An 18,982-nucleotide genomic window follows, 5' to 3' on the forward strand; every position below is an offset into this window, starting at 1 on the left:
ACTAGCTATGCAGACACAGCAATATGACGAGGAACCTAGATTCCATGATCAATTTCTGATAAGATGGTAAATGGAAAATAGAAAAATAGAAAACTTTATGAAGAAACAAATGACATAACAAACATATCAAATAAAAATAAAGTGGGCAGTACCTCATGACTAAATGATAATGGTAATTTATCTATACTTGGACATAATCACTTTTGCAGAAACTCACATATGGTCCAAACTGATTCAGAGTACTAATTGGCATACAAGGGATTCTTGAAAAGAATATATAATTCTGCACTGTACTGGAGCTTCAGTCATAACAATCTAACCCAAGTGGGTAAATTCTTATCCTTGTGCACACATCACTTAGGACCTCATTACAAGTGTGGCAGCCACACTCGCCTTGACAGTCGGACAGCCGCACTCCAGGCCCAATTACCACCCTGGTGGGTGGACATGCCAGGGGACTGCTGTCCCCACTGTGAACATAGTTCCCAATGGCATGATGGAAGTCAGAGTTGTACTCATTGCCGTCTGGCTGATTACAACTCCCCTCTCCACCAGCCAGCATGAAAAGGCTTATGGTGAGGGTGTGCTGGGTGTCCCCCCGTCCCCAGCACCATTGGAATGCACTCTGTCTGCTTTACAGACAGTGAGCATTCTGAGGGTGCTGGTCAGCCGCCTCTGCGCTGCAAGATCGCAAACAGCTTCTTTAAGGGAGGCGAGGGCTATCTTGTAGCATTTTTCCAGACGGTCTGACTATTACAATGATCCTGCTTGTCAGACTGTTAGGTACGTTGCAATAGGGAGGGGTGGCATCCTCCCTGTGAGTTTGGCAGTCCTGCTGTGGGACCGCCAAACTCATAATGAGGCCGTTATTCAAAATGGTCCAGCATTGTAGATAACTGTCAGTAACATAAAGGCATCTCTTAAATGCTCAGTAAAATATGAGTGAAGAATAAGTCATATCACCCAGTGACATCCTTCAAAGTGACAGAGAAGAGTAGGGTCGGGTGCCACAGCAGGAGCCACCTCTTGATTCCCAGCAAAGCTAGGTGATAGTCCCTTCCTCTCCTAACTAAGCTAAAAATATAAAAGAAACAAGTATCAACCATAGCAAAGGAAACATTTAAATCATATCAGCATACATCACATACAATACTGAAAACTATTCCAGCTTGACATGAAGTTCTTCATCAGTGTTAAGACCATTAGGATGTTTTGTAGTAAGCTCAATAATCTACCTGGATCCCTGTTTCCTGAGCTTAGATACCCTGTCACCACCTCTAGGATCTACAACAATGAGTTCTATACCAAAATATTTTTCAATAATTTTCGGTCACTATAATGATGCAATTCAAAATGGCGTGCAACTGGGTAGTGCATGTCCTTATTAGTGATGGCCCTGGTGTGTTCTAATATTCTGTTCTGCACAGGGTGTATGATGCTGTCCACATACCAGAGCTACGGGGATATTCCAGTATGCAGACAACAAAACTTGTTCTGCATATAATGAACTGAGTTATAGTCTTCTGTGCAGTAGTATTTGGTATAGTGATCTCCTTGCTTTTGGTAGAAAATTGACAGGCTTTGCAGTTACCAAGTTTCATACCCCCAACCTTGTGTTGCGTTACATTGTTCCTCACTAAGAGGTCTCTCAAAGATTTATACATATTGTATGTTATGCAAGGTGTGTCATTAATATGATTGCCAATTACTGGATGAAAGTGCAAGAGGCACAGTTTTTTGCTAGGATCCCCGAACTGCCTTAGATTTGCAATTAAGGGTGGTAAGAAGTCTTGCAGAATTGCCTTCTCCGAGAGTAGTATCACTAGATTGTTTTTGATTTTTTAGTTCTTGTGGGCCCAAACAGAATCTCATTTCTATGGGTACTGATTCTCTGCACAACTTTCTCCAGGACCCATTTGGGATATCCCCTTTGTAGGAAATGTTGTAGCATTTCATCTTTCACTGATTGAAAGTCTAAGTCATTGCTACAGTTCATCCTTGCCTGTACCCATTCCCCTTTGGGAATACTCCATTTCAACTGGCATGGATGGCTTCTGGAAGAATGAAGTACACTGTTACCAGCAGTAGGTTTTCTATGCAGTACAGTAGTAATTTGTTTAGACACTATACGAAGTTCCACAACCAGAAAGAATATATGATGATTACACCAGAGAATTCCAGGTTAAGTTTATTGTTGCTAAGGCGGGTCACACAATTTAGGGCTTCCACTTCACTGCCTTGCCAGATCAAAAATAGATTGTTTATAAACCCAACCCATAATATTATTTTCTCATGTCCTCCTTCAGATGTGGTGGACCCTTGCTCCTCCCACCAGGCCATCAGCAAATTCACAAGCTGGGGGCGGAGCAAGTGCACATTGCAGTCCTTTGGAACTGTTTGTACAACATGCCATTGAATGAAAAAAAAATATTGTTTACACAAAATGTCACCATATCTAGGATCATTTTAGTGTGGGTATAATGATATATTGGTTGGGCCCTAAGAAAATGCTCACAGGCCAACAAGCCATCCTAATGTTGAATATTTGTATAAATGATTTTACATTTAATGTGAGTAGAAAGAAATCAGGTTCCCAAGTGATGTCCTCTATCCGCTTCAGGAAATCCTTTATGTCATCTATATGAGAGGGTATTCTCCCAAATACTATTTATAGAGGACACTATTAGTCTTCCTGGAGGGTTGGTTATAGATGTATGCCCTTTAGGGAGAATGTACAAAATCTGTGTCCTAGGGTGCTTGTTCTACAAATACTCTATTGTCTCAGTTAAACCTTTATCTATCCATATATCAAATTTCTCAAACAATTATATTATCACCCCTCTATATTCAGCCTGGCAAATGCTGGCAAAACACTCCTTATTGTTCAGCTGTGTATATGCCTTTTTAAGATACATGTCAATGGGTAGTACAACAATGTTGCCCCCTTTGTCAGCAGGGAGGATAACTATGCTTTTATCAGCTGCTAAATCTTTTATAGCCTTTCTCTGACTCAATGTGACATGTCTCTTAATCCTGTTGTCTCTTACCCTCAACTTTCTCAGATCCCTGATCACCTTCTCATGAAATGCATCAACCATATCAAAACCCAAGAGAGGTGTGAATTTAGATTTCAGTTTAAATTCTGTCTGGGCATTGTGATCAAACACAGTACCTTGATTACACAACATATCTTCAGTGTCAGCCATAGTATTACTCTGTCACTCCAATAGTGTGGTGAGGCAGTCCACATCTCCCACATTCAAATCATCAAAAATATCAGGATGCAAAGCATTTTTAGTATTTGTTACAGATGAGACATTGGTTTCATTTTTTTTAACTTTAGCTGTCAGATAAATTTGTAAAGGTCGATTCAAGTGGTGACAAAGTCAAAAGCCCTGTGTGACAAAATATAATTCTAAAGCTCAGTACATTAAGTTATATATCTGTTAGTGTTCTTTCAGATAGGTTAATGACTGTATTATTACCTATGACCAATGTCCCTCTGAATTAGCCCCTTTGATTGTTCCCATCGGGGGTCTGCTGCTTTTTCTCTTTCTCTCTGATTTCATCTTTTTCCTTGCCCACCTCAATGGCATCCTCTTGTGTTTCTTCCCCGTGTTGATTGCAGGCTTGCTAACTGCCATATCCTCAGGAGGCAGCATTGCTCTAAAAAGACAAATTCTTATCACCTTCTGATGCCCTGCCATAATCTGTGCCAGAGGTATCCATGTCCCTGTCTGTATTTGTCATTGCCCTATAAAGAGAATCCAATCTTGCATCTTGGTTTTAGAGGCATTGTAGATGTTTCAAATTTCTTGTTAAATTTCAGAATCCATCTTATTGGTATCAGCAGTATCTCATGCAAATTTCTTTTGTTTGATCTCACCTTCCAACTTGTCTGCTCTTTGTTGCATTTCTGCACAAAATTTTACTATCTGCTCCTGCCAGCCGGGATCCTGTGTCTGCAATTTCTTTTAGTGCTTTCTCCCAATCTGACCAGGCATACTTCATCAAAATCATCAACATGGTTTTAGAGCAACCTGTCAAGTCCTGCATCCATTATTTCACCATTTAAGGATCAGACTCCTCATATGTTGGCATGGTAAAAATTCTGATTCCTCGTGGTATCATATCATTATCTAAATGGTTAGGCAGTGTTATCTGGGTTTAACCCTCCTCTGTGCTGCTGTTCATAAACGTTTGAAAACTCGCTGCAGAAAACAGAGCTTTCACAGCCAGAGTCCTTTGCGTGTCCCTATCTTATGGCATACCCAGGGCTGGAGGTATTATGTCTCTATTGATGATGTATAGTCATAGTTTGTTCTATCTATTAGTATCTAAAGCTGTGAATATGCCTGCAAAGCGGCCAATCCCTATACCCACCCAACCCAGCACCGCACACAGCTCGCAGGGTTGGCCGCTGGGCTTGTTGGTCCAGGTGTGCGAATAGATGTGAGCAGGTGTCTCTGGGTGTGAGAGTGGGTGTGAAAGTGTCTGTCTGGGTGCAAAAGTAGGTCTGTCTGGGTGTGAGAGTAGGTGTGAAAGGGTGTCTCTTTGTGTGAGAGTGGGTGTGAGAGTGTCTGGGTTTGAGAGTGGGTGTGAGAGGGTCTATATGAGTATGGGTGTGGGTGTGAGAGTGTCTGTCTGGGTCTGTGAGTGAAGGTGTGATAGGGTGTCTCTGGGTGTGACAGTGTCTCGATGAGTGGGTGTATGAGATTCTGAGTGGGTCTGTGAGGGAGTGAGTCTCTAAGTGGGTCTGTGAGTGGGTGTGTGAGTGTTTGAGTGGGTTGTGAGCAGGTGCATGAGTGTCTGAGTTGGTTTGTGAGTGGGCACGAGTCTGAGTGTATCTATGAGTGAGTGCATGAGTTTCTGGGTGGGTCTGTGAGTGAGTGCATGAGTCTCTGAGTGGGTGTGTGAGCCTGAGTGGGTCTGCGAGTTGGTGCATGAATGTCTGAACGGGTCTGTGAGTGGGAGTGTGAATGTCTGAGTGGATCAGTGAGTGGTTGTGTGAGTCTCTGAGTGAGTCTGTGAGTGGTTGTGTGAATGTCTGGGTGAGTCTGTGAGCAGGTGCAAGAGTGTCTGAGTGGTTCTATGAGTGGATGTGTAACGGTCTGAGTGGGTGTGTGAGTGTGTGTGTGTGTGTGAGTGTCTGTGTGGGTGTGTCAGTAACTATGTGAGTGATTCAACCACAAAGGAATCTCACCTGCCCTTTTGTCCAGCAGGAGTCCACAGTTATGCATGAAATATCTACCCAGGGGGCGTTCTTTCTGCCTCCTTGGGTATACTAAAGCTGCATAATGGAGCACAAGGAAATGTCACCAGTGACCTTGTATACGTTTTGGCAATATGATTACGAAAGGCGTAAATCTCCACCAAACCATGGTCCTTCCTGTTATCTATGTGACATAAGTGCTTCTTTGTTTTGTGAAGATGCCCTCAAATCCCTTGGCATCAAGAACATGCCACCAAAATCGCCAGCAAGCACACTAGGGAGCCCTTTGGTAAGCTGTCCATCATCCTAGTAAAGGCAAGAAGACTTTGCATTCTACTAAGGTGGACGGTGCAGGGCCAAGAGGGTGGAGCTTCTAGGTGATTTGCAGACTTGCATACTCATAGCAATTTAAATGGAGAACCATGGACACTGCTCTCACCAGGAGAGGACAAGAAAGAACCCACTCATTACAGTCACATACAGATTGTCAATAGATCAACAATGCATTCACCACCACAAAGCATTTCAGATAGTTTTTTAATACAAAATCACTGAAATAAACATGAGTTAATAGAAGAGGGGTGGTGCACTGGACCCCTCTGCGGGCCGATCTCAGCAACCATAGACCACATCCCCCAGTCCCGGACCGTCTTCAATAGGAGTGGGGGGCACGTGGGCCCCTGCCTGGGCCGATTTCGTCCCAGGGACCTCATGTCCCAGACCTTCCCATGTCTCCTGGGCGCTCGCCATGGCACCCAGTGCGCAATTGGACCATGGGGAAGCCTCAAGGCCCTGAGGTCCCAGCCGGCCCCTGCCTCCCGCGGGAGCTGGAATTGCTATTGCACACAGGGAGCTGCTAAACATGCAGCCCCTGTCATGAGGGCTCTCGTATCTCTACGAGACTGCTGGATTAGCGGCAGCAGCACCTCTGATTGTTGCCGACTGAGTCCTTCCTTCACCAGTTGGCAACTGGTGGCCCAATCCTTCTGGCTCTCTAGCAGCACCTAACCACAACTCAAAATAGTAAAGGTGATTTCTGGCAGCCTAGTGCATGTATTCTGTAAAGCTCTCAGGGAAATCGCTGTGGAACGAGTCTTACCCTTTTTTCTCATTAGCAATACGTCTCTTACACACACCCAGGGACGAAAGAAGATGCAGCATAGTTTAAATACATCTATGGAAAAGACTGCAATCTGAGGTAAAATGCATGAGCTGCAATGATTAGAATAAAGATGAATAACAGAATCAGGATGTAAAAATAAGGGATGTGACTATGAAAAACCCCAACACATTGCAATAAACATGAATATACAAATTCCTCCCTGAAGCACATTTTCTACCCTAATGCGATCAAGGCGTGGTAAACCTAATCTGCCCATACCGTGTCCATGAGAAATGCCCCAACCCCCCTTACCATAGAACAGTGGCCTCCAAACTTTTTACTGCTGCGCCCCTCCAGTTGCAAAAATAAAAATCATTGGGCCACCCTCAGGATTTTTCACAATTAGTTTATAAAGATGATATGTCTAGACCTATTTAAACATTGCAGTTCAGTACAGTTACCTTTAAAAAAATGCAATAACATGCTTCTGCTTAAAACAAAGACCTGGTATCTGTGTAATGTTGCTTTTGGCCAGAGTCTGGCACCACCCCCCAGGATCACTTGAGGCCCACCAAGTGGGGCCCACCCCCAGTTTGAAGACCTCTGCCTTAGAACAAGGTCAGCCTCCAGTCTCCAGATCAGGCTTTATAGAGACACAAAGGCTGAGATCTGCTGCAAAGTGACATGCAGTATAGATGGAATATCTTGTGTAGAACCCCCTCTAATGGCCTTGGTTTCACAAGGTATTTTTATACGACACATGGTATTGTTTGTGCAGGCATGCTGAGGTGGGTATGTACCTAAATGTTAGATTGTGTGCACAAACTGGAATCAGCAATATCATTACAAAATGCCTGACATGTTCACATTCTGTTCTTTGTCAAACATAAAGCAAAGAACATGATGACAATCTAATAGGTACATTACTGATAATGATGCTTTCATTAAATGGCAAATGATTATAAAATAAAACAGTTCTACTAAAATGCAAGCAGTGCTAAAATGAATAACAATAAATAATAAAACAGAGCATGTTATCTAGTTGAAAGGGCACAGGCCTCCAATCTGAAGCTAACCTCCTGCTAAACTATAGGTAACTGTAACTTGCACCTTCACCATGCAGAGCTAATTACTCCACATATTATGTCATTGATGAGATCTTGTTTGACATCTTTGATATCACTGAAACGTTTGCAATAACATTATTGATAAGAAAACTGTGCATGGCATTGGTGCATGTTATAGTTACCTTAGGGCGCAAGTTATAGTTACTTGAAAGAAGTCTAACTGCTGAATTTCTATGGTTTTGTACAAGTAAATTCAGAGCTAACTATAACGTCCCTGTAACCTTTGCTTTTTTCAGTGAATATATATATAGTTATAGTTAGGACCATGTTTCTATAGAAAAAGCGTTTTTTTCATTTGCCTGTATCTTTGGCACCGTTTGACAAATCTTTCCGATTTAAAAAAAAAAAAAGTATCCAAGTGATTCTTGTTGCACATGGAAAGTTTCGGAGTGATCAATCAAACAGGGGCCGAGAAAATGGGGTTTAAATAGTTGTGCTTCCCATGTTAATTCTCATAGGACCTTTAGACACCACTACAGCCCGGGCAGATGTAACAGTCATGTTATCAAATATGTCATAGAATGTGTCCCAAGTGATAATTAGCACTGCATAGCAAGGTTGTGAGTTATAGTTACATTAGGGCCCAGAATTGCAGGATGTTGAGCTGGTGCGGATACTCAAACCTGGTTCCCCAGTTTCACAGTCTAGAGTGCTAGCCATTAGGCCACTGACTCGACCCGGGTCAACTACATATGTTTGTTTGAATCATTCAAATGATCTCTTTACTTGATTTTCTATTAAGTTAAATTGCCCTAATCCCTGTGCACTTCCAGAAGTACCGACAATTTGACTGGCAGTACCTTTTGCCATACCGACATTGGTAAGAAAGTGTGAACGTGCCCCAGCTCTGCCATCCTTTCAGGGGCACCGGTGTAATTTGTGACTGACTTTTCCCAACACTACCAGTATTCCATTAGCTACACATCATGTGTGACTGACTGCTACATTCAGGAAGTATTTTGTAGTGAGCAGTCTGTGATTAAACAATAGTTTCCACTACTGATCTCCCTGGAGCTAGCAAGTGGACGGGGAGGTTACAGATGGGACATGCGTGATGCATAGGGTAATTCTGCTTCACTCAAAATTCCACTTGAACCCACACAAACCTATGTTGCACAATTACACACCAAATAATTCCACACCACACCACATAATTCTACTACACAACACATACATCCAACCCACAACACATACTTCCAATCCATGCCTCTCCCCACCACAATGCCACGCCACATAACTCCACTTCATGCCACATAATTACAATCCACATAATTTCTCTCCACACCATAAAACATAATTACTCATAATTCAACTTCGCTCCATGAAACATAATTACATTCCACAGATTTCCACTCAACACCACACAGTTCCATGCAACACAATTCCATATCACGCAATTCCAAGCCACACAATTCCATGCAACACATTTCTACATAACACAATTCAACACCACACTGCTTAATTCATCCCACACCACATAACTTCACACAACAACACATAATTGTACTCCACACCAAATGATTGCACTCCACAAGAAAAAAGAAAAAGCCAGAGGAAATAGTCTTGAAAGTTTGTTTATGCTTACTTTCAATAGCACTCCGGGTCTGTGGGAGGGGTAGCCTTGAGCAAGGTGGGATTGGGATAGAAAATAGATCAGGGCATCAAAATAAAAGTGGCCTCCATTAGTGAAGTAGATAGCTGAAAAAGTGGTGCATATTTGCAAATTAAGGCAGTTTTGAACTTGTAAAGACACTCGGTAAATTATTATGCAACATATGTGAGGCTGCATGCATTTGTGCTTGATGTAGACAATGTTTGTTTTAATATCATGGAAAATAGCAGCAAAAACTAGCCCAGTAAACAGCCATCCAATTGGCCCACACACAGACCTGTCAGACCAGCCTGTGGGGCACTACTTGATTCCCCCATAGGCCCGTTCAACCCTGGCCCTGGGATAGAAAGATGCTTTTCAAATGCACAGAACTTTAGTATGTTATTTCATCGTTTTCATAGTTTTAAGTGCAGCTACCAAACTTGCAGGCATTGCAGACATGCTGAAAGATGAACGTGGTTGTTTTCCAATCTGCACCCTAAATTACAAACTTCCCTGCAAACATTAAGCAGCTGCAAGATGTAGTACTCTGCCCTTATTTAGAGTACATAACCAAAATGCAACTTAAACAGATCCAATGATAGTCTCTATCGTTCTACTGCAAACTCAGTAGCTCCACAAAAATAAGTTAAACCCAGAAAATCTGTGAATTGTTGCATGATTTAATGAAAATACCCCACCTCCAGGCATAATGCCTACCATCTACTTCAGTGTATATTGCCACAAGTAAGTACATCAGGAATATATCATGAGGCTACATTCTACATTAGGTAATTCTCCTTTAATTTGTGTAGTCTCATTGCTTCCGTACTGCGATTCAGGATCTATGCCCTCATTACAACTTAGGCGGATGGAAAAGCCCATCCGCTGAAGTCGTGCAGTCTGAAAAGCGCCAGTGCGGTGACCTGACCGCAAGGGCTATTACGAGTTTCCCGCTGGGTTGGCAGGCAGAAACAGAGTTTCCGCCCACCGGTCCAGTGGGAAACAGCCCACAACATTAAGGCCAGCGCATAATAGAGCTGGCAGCAATGTTGTGGTGCATCAGGTGCAGCAGCACCCATTATGCTTTTCACTGTCTGCCAAGCAAAGAGTTGTCCTGGAAGCATCAGATCAGAAGGCCAGCCATCTAGCCCTTGTAGTCACTGTGGGTTCAATAGTTGCAAGTCCAGTCCTTCTCACCCATTCAAGAGGGCAGCAGGTCAGCACAACAGGGCAGCAGCTCCCTTCAGAGAAGTAGTCTAGCAGAGTGGTAGCCCATTCAGCAGCACACTAGCCCTTCTTCCTGGCAGAGGATCCACAGGTCCAGAAGTGAACTGAAGAGTTGTTGTCTGAGTTCCAATATTTATACCCAGTGCCTCTGAAGTGGGGAGAAGCTTCCAGTGGCAGGTCCTTGAAGTGCACAGGTGATGTATCTTCCTGGCTCCAGACTAACTACAGGGTTATGCGGCCATTTTGTGGACACAGGACACAGCCTATTCAAGTGTAAGTAGGGCTGGGCCCAGCTCCTCCCTCCCATCCTGCCAGTGATGGCTCATTCAATCACACCTAAGCTCCCCATTGTGCGTGGCTGTCTGGGAGGAATACACAAAGCCCAACTGTCACTCACACCCAGTCATGTGACCCAGAGACAGACTGCAGGCACCAAATGGCTAAGGCAGGAAAATGCCAGCATTCCTTCTGAAAGTGGCATTTTCAAAAATGTTATTTAAAGTCTAATTTCACCATAACTTGGAGTTTTTCAATACTGCAAGGAAATGCCTCCATTTGCATCTTCACCCCCACCTTTGTGGATTGATGCTGCTGATTTTGCACTGAGGCCTACTAACAAGACCTCAGTTCCAGTGTTCTCACCCCATACAAATTGCATGTCGATTGGTCAATCCAATTGGCAAGAACTGACTTACTTATAAGTCCCTAGCATATGGGAGTTAGGGTGCCCAGGGCATATAAGACTGAGTGTCCAGTCAGGGCTGCACCACTGTTTGTGTCACCCTGTGTGTGACAAAGTACAAAATGGCTCCTAGCTTGCCACTGCGGACTGGAAGGACAGTGTTGTCACTGCCAGTTCGATTTTGCCGTTCACACCAATGCCAAAGCCGCCCTATCCCTTAACACTATGGGGGTCATTCCGACCCTGGCGGTTTCAAACCGCCAGGGCCGGGGACCACGGAAGCACAGCCAACAGGCTGGCGGTGCTTCCAGGGCCATTCTGACCGCGCGGTAAAGCCGCGGTCAGAAAAGGGGAACTGGCGGTTTCCCGCCGGTTTTCCCCTGGCCCAGGGAATCCTCCATGGCGGCGCTGCTTGCAGCGCCGCCTTGGGGATTCCGACCCCCTTCCCGCCAGCCTGAAAACCGCCAGAACCAGGATGGCGGGAACGGGTGTCGTGGGCAGACAGTGAAAATCGCGACGGGTGCCACTGCTTCCTCGTTGCAGGGGCTTTCCCGCTGGGCCGGCGGGCGGCCTTTTTGCGGTCAGAATGACCGCCAATATGTAGGTCTCCCCTATAGGAGGCCTCTAGACCCCCATGGCAGGGAGCTGTATTTTTTTAAGTAAGACACATAGGCCCTCATTATGACTTCAGAGGTCAAAACCGTTGACCGCTGAAGTCACGCCCGCCAGGAGACCGCCAGTTCATGACTCCTGGTAGCTCTCCTCCATAACTTTGGCGAACAGCCGCCAGCAGCTATACTGGTGGTCGGTGGTCTAGTAAAGGTTGCTCCCCTGACACCGCCTCGTCATCACAACACAGCCCGCCGTATTACAACTTTGTAATCAACATGGTGGTGTTGTGGTGACGGGGTGGTTCCGGCAGACCAGGGCCCATGGACCTCGTTCCCTCGCTGACGACCACCAGGTAAGGTGATCAACCAACAGGGGAGGGGTGTGTGTGTGTGTGTGAATGGAGGGGGGTAAGGGGGTGTTGTGTGTGTTTGTGTGCATGTGTGTGCAAGTGACTGTGTCCTTGTGTGAATGCATTTATGCAGGGCGGAGGGAGTGGTGTGGCCATATGTGTGTGTGAATGAGTGAGCGTGGATGTGTGCATCTATGTCTGTATGTGTGGTGCGTGCGTGAATCAGAGTGGGTCAGTATGGGGATCGGGGGATCAGTGCTGGGATCAGGAGGGTCAGTACAGGGATCGGGGGAGGGGGCGTAGCTGCTTGGGGTCCTCCTGATGGGTTTGGGGGTGGGTGTGGGGGCTCCTACAGGGAGGGGGGGTACTCAAAATACCGCAGGCGGAGTTAGGTGGACTTTCTTCAGCCAGGCAGTCCTACCCCCCCGGCAGTACAGGCGGTGAACTGGCCGCAATGCTGCCAGTTCACTTCCCTTGTCATAATTTGGCAGTCCTGCACCACCACACTGTCGGCAGTCTGGCCGCCACAGCCTGCGAGGTGGGGCAGGACCGACAGGGTCATAATAACCCCTATAGTGTTGGTATGTCTAACAGCTGCACCTCCAAATTGTTGTTTTGCTGTGGATAAAGTTAGTAGCCCGATTGGCCTACACAGTGTACCTGGTTGCCATCTGAAACCAGGTAACTCCTGAATGGGACTACCTAGCTGGGTCCTGCAAGGTACCAAATTAATCATGGCATTAAGCCATAGCATTAAACCCGACCTGATGCCTAGGTCAAATTAAATACCACTCTTAAAGGTAAGCAACCTTTCAAAAGTTGCCACTTTGTGCTCCAGCTAGCCTGGCGGTCTCACAAAGGCCCTGGCATACAGACAACTTTCTGACTGCCTGGGGAGACTTGTGAATGCCTCTTCAGCACAGGATTAAAGGCAATTGCTGTGTAGAGAGGTGTCACCTCCTCCCACAGGTTGGCCACTCAGTGTGTAAGCCCAAAAGGCGAGCTTAGAAAGTGAAGCTGCCTTTGTGAGGGAAGAAGCACCAACATCCCTGAGCAGGACGCCTTTTGTTCCGGTTGGTAAAATCGAGACAGGGTCAAAGAGGGAAAACTCGCTGCCAAACCTGTTCTACCGTGGGGGTCTAGCCCTCTGGTAGCCACACCTCTAGGGTGGGATACCAAACTCCTAACAGCTGGGCCATCATGAAAGGGGCAAGAATGCGGCACTCTGGGATAGCCAAATTTGTCATCAGGTAGGCGGGGACCCAATAGCCCATGTCTAGTGACTGTGTGGTCCCCTTATGGCACATTCCTTGGATAAATAGGCACCTCTAGCACTCTGACCCTCAGGTCTCACTGGAATTGGACAGAGGACCTAAGAAAGACTGCCTAGTTATCTTTGGACCCGCACAAAGACATGCTGCACACTTGGAAGGACTACACATGCTGCACTTTGGGTTAACAAAGTTTGGACTGTGCCTAAGGCTCTTGGCTCGTGGAAAAGTTGATTCCCAACATTCAACAAGAGCAGTGACTCCAAGGGTCAGTCGGCTGATCTCCTGTAACCAGCTCCAGGGTCACAAGAGCTTAAGTTGCCCAAATTGTCAAATTGGGAGCCACTGCCGAAGTTTTGCCGGTACCAGTCGCCGGGCACCCAAGTGAACAAATCTGAGATAGCCAAAAGTTGCACCCGAGTCTTCCTGACCTGGAGTCTGTATTCATCACACCCAAGGGACACTAGCCCCCACCTAAGGATTTTGTGCCAACCACGGTAAGGACTGACAAGTAGCCCAGCATCAGATGGCCAGCTATTGCAACGTAGCGGGCTTTGAGGGACCCTGATCTCTATGGCCAAGGTTGCTTGTGGACCAAAGAGCACCCACAAAGACACCCCCATCAAGCCCACCACAACTGGAGCATTCTTTGACCATCTTCTGACTGCATCCCTCAGCATCAGAACTACTCCATTGTTGTCTATGGCGGTTGTCCTGTAAAGTTTGCTTCAGAAATGCTCTGGTGGCCAGGTTACTGTCCAAAGTGTCCACTCTGCCTCCTTAGACCTCTGTCCTGCCGGAGTTGGTTACCCAACCTGGTTCAGAGTAGCCGGACTAACTGTTTCAAACTTTTCAAGTTTCCAAAGTTTTTTATCGACCAATGCTTGTTTGTGGTTGCATTTAAAAGGGATACTATCTTCTGAAATCTGTATCTCTGGAGCCCTCTGGTGGATTTTGTTTATCAAGGGCTATAAAAATTCATAATGATTTACACAGTGTCTCCTTATTGCTCGCTGCCACAGCTACCTAGGGCTGAGCTTAAGTTTGAATAAACATACCTGACTGGACCTAACACCGTATTTGAGAGTGTACTGCATGATAAGGCCCCACAGACGTATCATATAGTACACTCAAATCCTCACAATTAGAATTCCAAATACACCAAATATGAACTGCTTACCTGGTCCCATTTGGAAATTACTGCTTATTAATTGTAATAAGGTAACTCCACTATTATTCTAAGGGAGAGGTAGGCCTTGCAGTCGTGAATAATGACTTTAGGAGTTTTTCACTACCAGGACATGTAAAACTTAAAAAAAATGTCCAACTTTTTAAATTCACTGCACCTGCCCCCGAGGCTGTCCAGGGCCTACCCAGAGGGTGACTTATAGCTGTTAAAACAGAAGATTTGGGTGTGAGAAAATGTTCATTTTGGCAGGTCGAAATGACAGTTTAAAACTGTACACACAGACTGCAATAGCAGGTCTGAGACATGTTCAAAGTGATACTTAAGTGGGTGGCACAATTAATGCTGCAGACCCATTAGTACCATTTAATTTACAGGCCCAGGGCATAGGTAATGCATCTTTACTAGGGACGTACAGGTAAATTAAATATGCCAATTGGGTATAAGCCAATCTTACTAAGTTATAAAGAACAAGCACAAACACTTCAGCACTTGTTAGCAGTGGTAAAGTCTGCAGAGTTGTAAGACCAGCAATAACAAAGTCAGCAAAACAGGAGGTCTGAAGGCAAAAGGTTAGGGGAAGACTACACCAAGGATGCCAGGACAAACTGATATCTATCCTGCACTTATTGAAATAGTATATAGATCCCCACAGGTGGAGTTGAGTTTGTTTTTTTAACAGAAGCATCCATAGCTATCTGGCACTTCTGTTGCTTCAGCTGCCAACAAAACTCCCTGCTAAGTTGCATTGCCCATCTCGCCCTGAGCCTAAGGTCATATTCCTCTCACCGTGAACTGTGCTGAGATCTCTGAGAGGAGTACTCACCTCTTGGGCCGAGCCAGTTGTTTCTCATTGGTGATTATACCCTATCTTTCTCCACTTGTAAAAACTTTCAACTCGTAGACCACATAACTGTAAAGTGTAGTTTAATAAAGCACTAGGTCATGTACCTTAAAAATACATTTCTGACCAACAAGGCATACTTAGTGCAAAGGGCAAGTTAAACACTAAATAAACAGAAAATGGAAATGAATGTATTGTTCAAGAACATATGTAATTATATGTCAATATATCATCGTAGATGAGGCCCTCAGTTGTTTTCGTAAGTTTTGGTCGTGTGCAAAAAAGGAGAAGAAAGTTTGAGAAGGATGTTTGGGAGTTCATAGTATTCAGAAAGCCTTGGAATGAGTCAAACAGAGGAGGGATGGTACAAAGGTTGAAGGAGTTTTTTTTTTACACCACAATTGAAATTAACACATGACACTTGGTAAAGTTTTAGTGGCTGGAGTAAACTTCTCTATATAAATACCCATATTTACATAAAAGCAGAAATGTTTATAGGCCTGATGTGCACATTTATATGGTGGTTAAGTACCACATTTTATGCTTCAAATAACTGTAATTAACCTATACATACATGTCTGCACAACCCTTCTTAAAGTTTTAGTAGCAAGCGTAAAGCTCTTTATATGCACCTATATCTACATAAAAACATCATTTTTTACATGATCTGATATACCCATGTATCCTGTGGTTTAGCATATATTTTCCCCTTATAAAATTGATTCTATAACAGGAAGGACAGTTCGATGTACAATGGAACATGCATAACAACAACCTCATCTCCATATTGTGAGAAGCATGGTTTGTCATGCATTAATATACTGTTGTGGTACACCATTGTGTTGTGAGTATAGCTGTCACATGGGAAAGAGCCTGCTCTTGGCTGATCTTCTGAAGTCGAAATGGTTGTCATTGGATCTTATCTTTGTTGGTGGCAACTCCCATAGTTTGGCTGCTTGAACAGAGAAATACATGTTTTTTTTTTGTATGTTTGAATTTTGAGTCGGGAAGCTATTCTCAAGCGTAGGTTCCTTTGTTGTATGTATTTGTTGAGTTTCTTCCTGATGAAGAGTGTTACTTTGACATGTACCTCTATCGTTAATTTCAGTTTCTCAACCCCATAATCCACTGCTATAACATAGTAACCGTTGATAACTAAACTGGCTACCCACTGTTATGATGTCATAAAGGCCTTCTAGGCCAGGCTGACAGACCTCCCAGAGAAGCCTTTCAGGCCAGCTTTGCTTATCTGCTATGACTGGAAGCAGAAAGCACAGCTGCAGGAGGGGGAAGGAAGGCAGACAGGGAAGGTGTTGGAGGTTGGTCAAGGATGGCAGATAAGTTTTTATGTTTAACTTTTGAGATAGGAGTACTTAATAGAGGCAATGTTATGTATGACTTCCTCATGAATCCTCTGCCGCTGCATAGCAGTTGAAAGCAGGGGCATATGATTTGGGGGGGCATACATTATATAAAGTTATAGATTGGTAAAATGTCAATAATGGGGATGTTTACTCCTCTGAGTTGTGATTGACATCATAGATAATTCAATGTTTGCTCTTGCTGCCTATTTAATGTCAATCAAAACCCTTAGGTGAAAAATATGTTGAGAAGTCACTGTTACAAATCTATAATTCTTTATGTGTGTGATGCAAAGCAGCTTGAAGGTGGATCTTCTGGCAACTGGTGACCAGCGTAGGGCCCTCAAGGTAGCTGAAATGTGTGCTTGTGGCTTTACATGTAGGACAAGTCTAGCTCAGTGGTTTAACATTCCTCCCTGCCCTACAGAACCCTTGAGTTCCAGGTGGCCCACTCAACACAATACATTGGAAGCTTCTGACTGGGTCCAGTAGGGGGGGGGCTTCCATGTACTTTGCAGCCCCCTCAAGTTTCATTACGCCACTGGTCTAGCTGCACATTTCTAAATTCTCTGTAAACTTCTCAGAGTTGACAAAGGTGAGCCATGGCATAGACCATTAGTGTAATCCAGTTTTGATAGGACAAGAGAGATGGTAGCTTGAGTCTTTTTTAGGAATGCTAGGTGCGGAAAGATCTGTTGTAGTTTATTCATTGCAAGAAAGCTTGATTTGGGTATCTAATCCACTTGCGCATCCATTTAAAGCTTGGCTTCCATGGTAATTCTGAGGTTTCTGACCTTCTTTGAAGGTATTTTGAAGTGGCTCCTTGTCATGTATTGGCCAATGGTCAAAGGCAACTGAAGATTTTTGATGTTCCTATGTCTTTTGGGCTTTTCAGTTTTAGAAGTATCTGCATGTCATCTGGCAGTCATAGCAGGTAAAATCACAATAATTGATCAGATCTAGGAATGATTTAGTGAAAATGTTGAAAAGCAAGAGTGCACTGAATGAGCCTTGTGGGACTCCTGCTTTAATGCTTTCTGGTTTAGAAGATAATGGAAGAATGTGTATAATATTTGTTCTATTGTGTAGGTACAATGCGATTTATGGTTTAGAAGATAATGGAAAAGTATGAATAATGTTTGTTCTACTGTGTAGGTACAATGTGATGAAAGAGGATGTATAATATTTGTTCTATTGTGTAGGTACAATGTAATCGAAGTGCGAGTTGTAACCTCTGTTCTGGCTTCCTCAAGGTTTTGGATTAGTGTGTTAAGATCCACTATGTCAAGGGCTGTTAAGGTCTAAGAGAAGAAGGGCACGACCCAGTTCCAGTCTACTGTGTTTTTCAGTTCATCACAGATGGAGATTAGAGCTGATTCAGTGCCTCTTCTTGGCCAGAATCCAGTTTAGAAATCACAAAGTATAGAATTTTCTTCAATAAATTGTGACATCTGGGCGAAAGCGTCTCTTTCTATAAGTTTGTCCAGAAAAGGTCAATTTTCTATGGTTCTGTACTTGTTGAGGTCTTGATAGTCCAGGTTAGTTTTTTTTCATAATGTTTTTGAAGATTTGAGGTGGACAAGGGTCAGAGGGGCAGCTGGCTGACTTACTCACTTTGACAACATCCAAAAATTCAGTCAGTGATAGTTCTTTGAAGGAGCGTAGAGGCTGTTTCTGCCTTTCACTGGACAGTTTTGCTGCAATTGGGTTGGGGCTGTTGTTTTTTGTTGTTTAAGTAAAAATCCAACCTGTTTGCTTTAGGTGTGTAACGATTTGCCAGTTTGTCATAAAAGTCTTGAGAAATTGGAATGGTAGCTTCTGTGCATTTTGGCTTACAGAATTCTTTCAGTATTTTATAAAAGTCTTATTGGCATACTTTGCACTGTGGATTAGAGTGGAATAGTATATTTCTTTTTTGATTTTTTAATTATTGACTTGTTTATTCTGTTGTGTGTGTGCTGGCATAGCTTGTCTTAATGGTTGTTTGTTTTGAGCCAAGCAATGCGTTTTTGAAATATTTTTTTAATTCAGCATTCTGTATTCATCCAAGGAGCATTTTTGTATATAAATGCTTTCAGAGAAATTAAGAAATCAAGAACAAGGATGCATCATTTTGAGTATATTGTAAGAAGGTTAGAGATTGTGTCTGGAAATGTGCCTGGGAATGTTGCATTGCTAGGTGACAGTCTGTAGAGAAGGATAAAATAACATGAAATGGTTGAGGTAGGGCTGCATCTGACAAGGAGGGCCTCAAAGTTTTCTAAAGAAACATCAGTTTTAGTGAGGTTTATTGTTTCTTTATATATAATGGCTAAGCTGCTTCCTCTGTTGCCTATGCGATTTTGTGTTACAGTTTGATGTCTTGGTAGAACAGATTCCTGCAATTGCAATGCTGTATGTACCCCCCAGCCATGA

Source organism: Pleurodeles waltl, chromosome 3_1, assembly GCF_031143425.1.
Source record: "Pleurodeles waltl isolate 20211129_DDA chromosome 3_1, aPleWal1.hap1.20221129, whole genome shotgun sequence".
NCBI classification, from domain to species: domain Eukaryota; kingdom Metazoa; phylum Chordata; class Amphibia; order Caudata; family Salamandridae; genus Pleurodeles; species Pleurodeles waltl.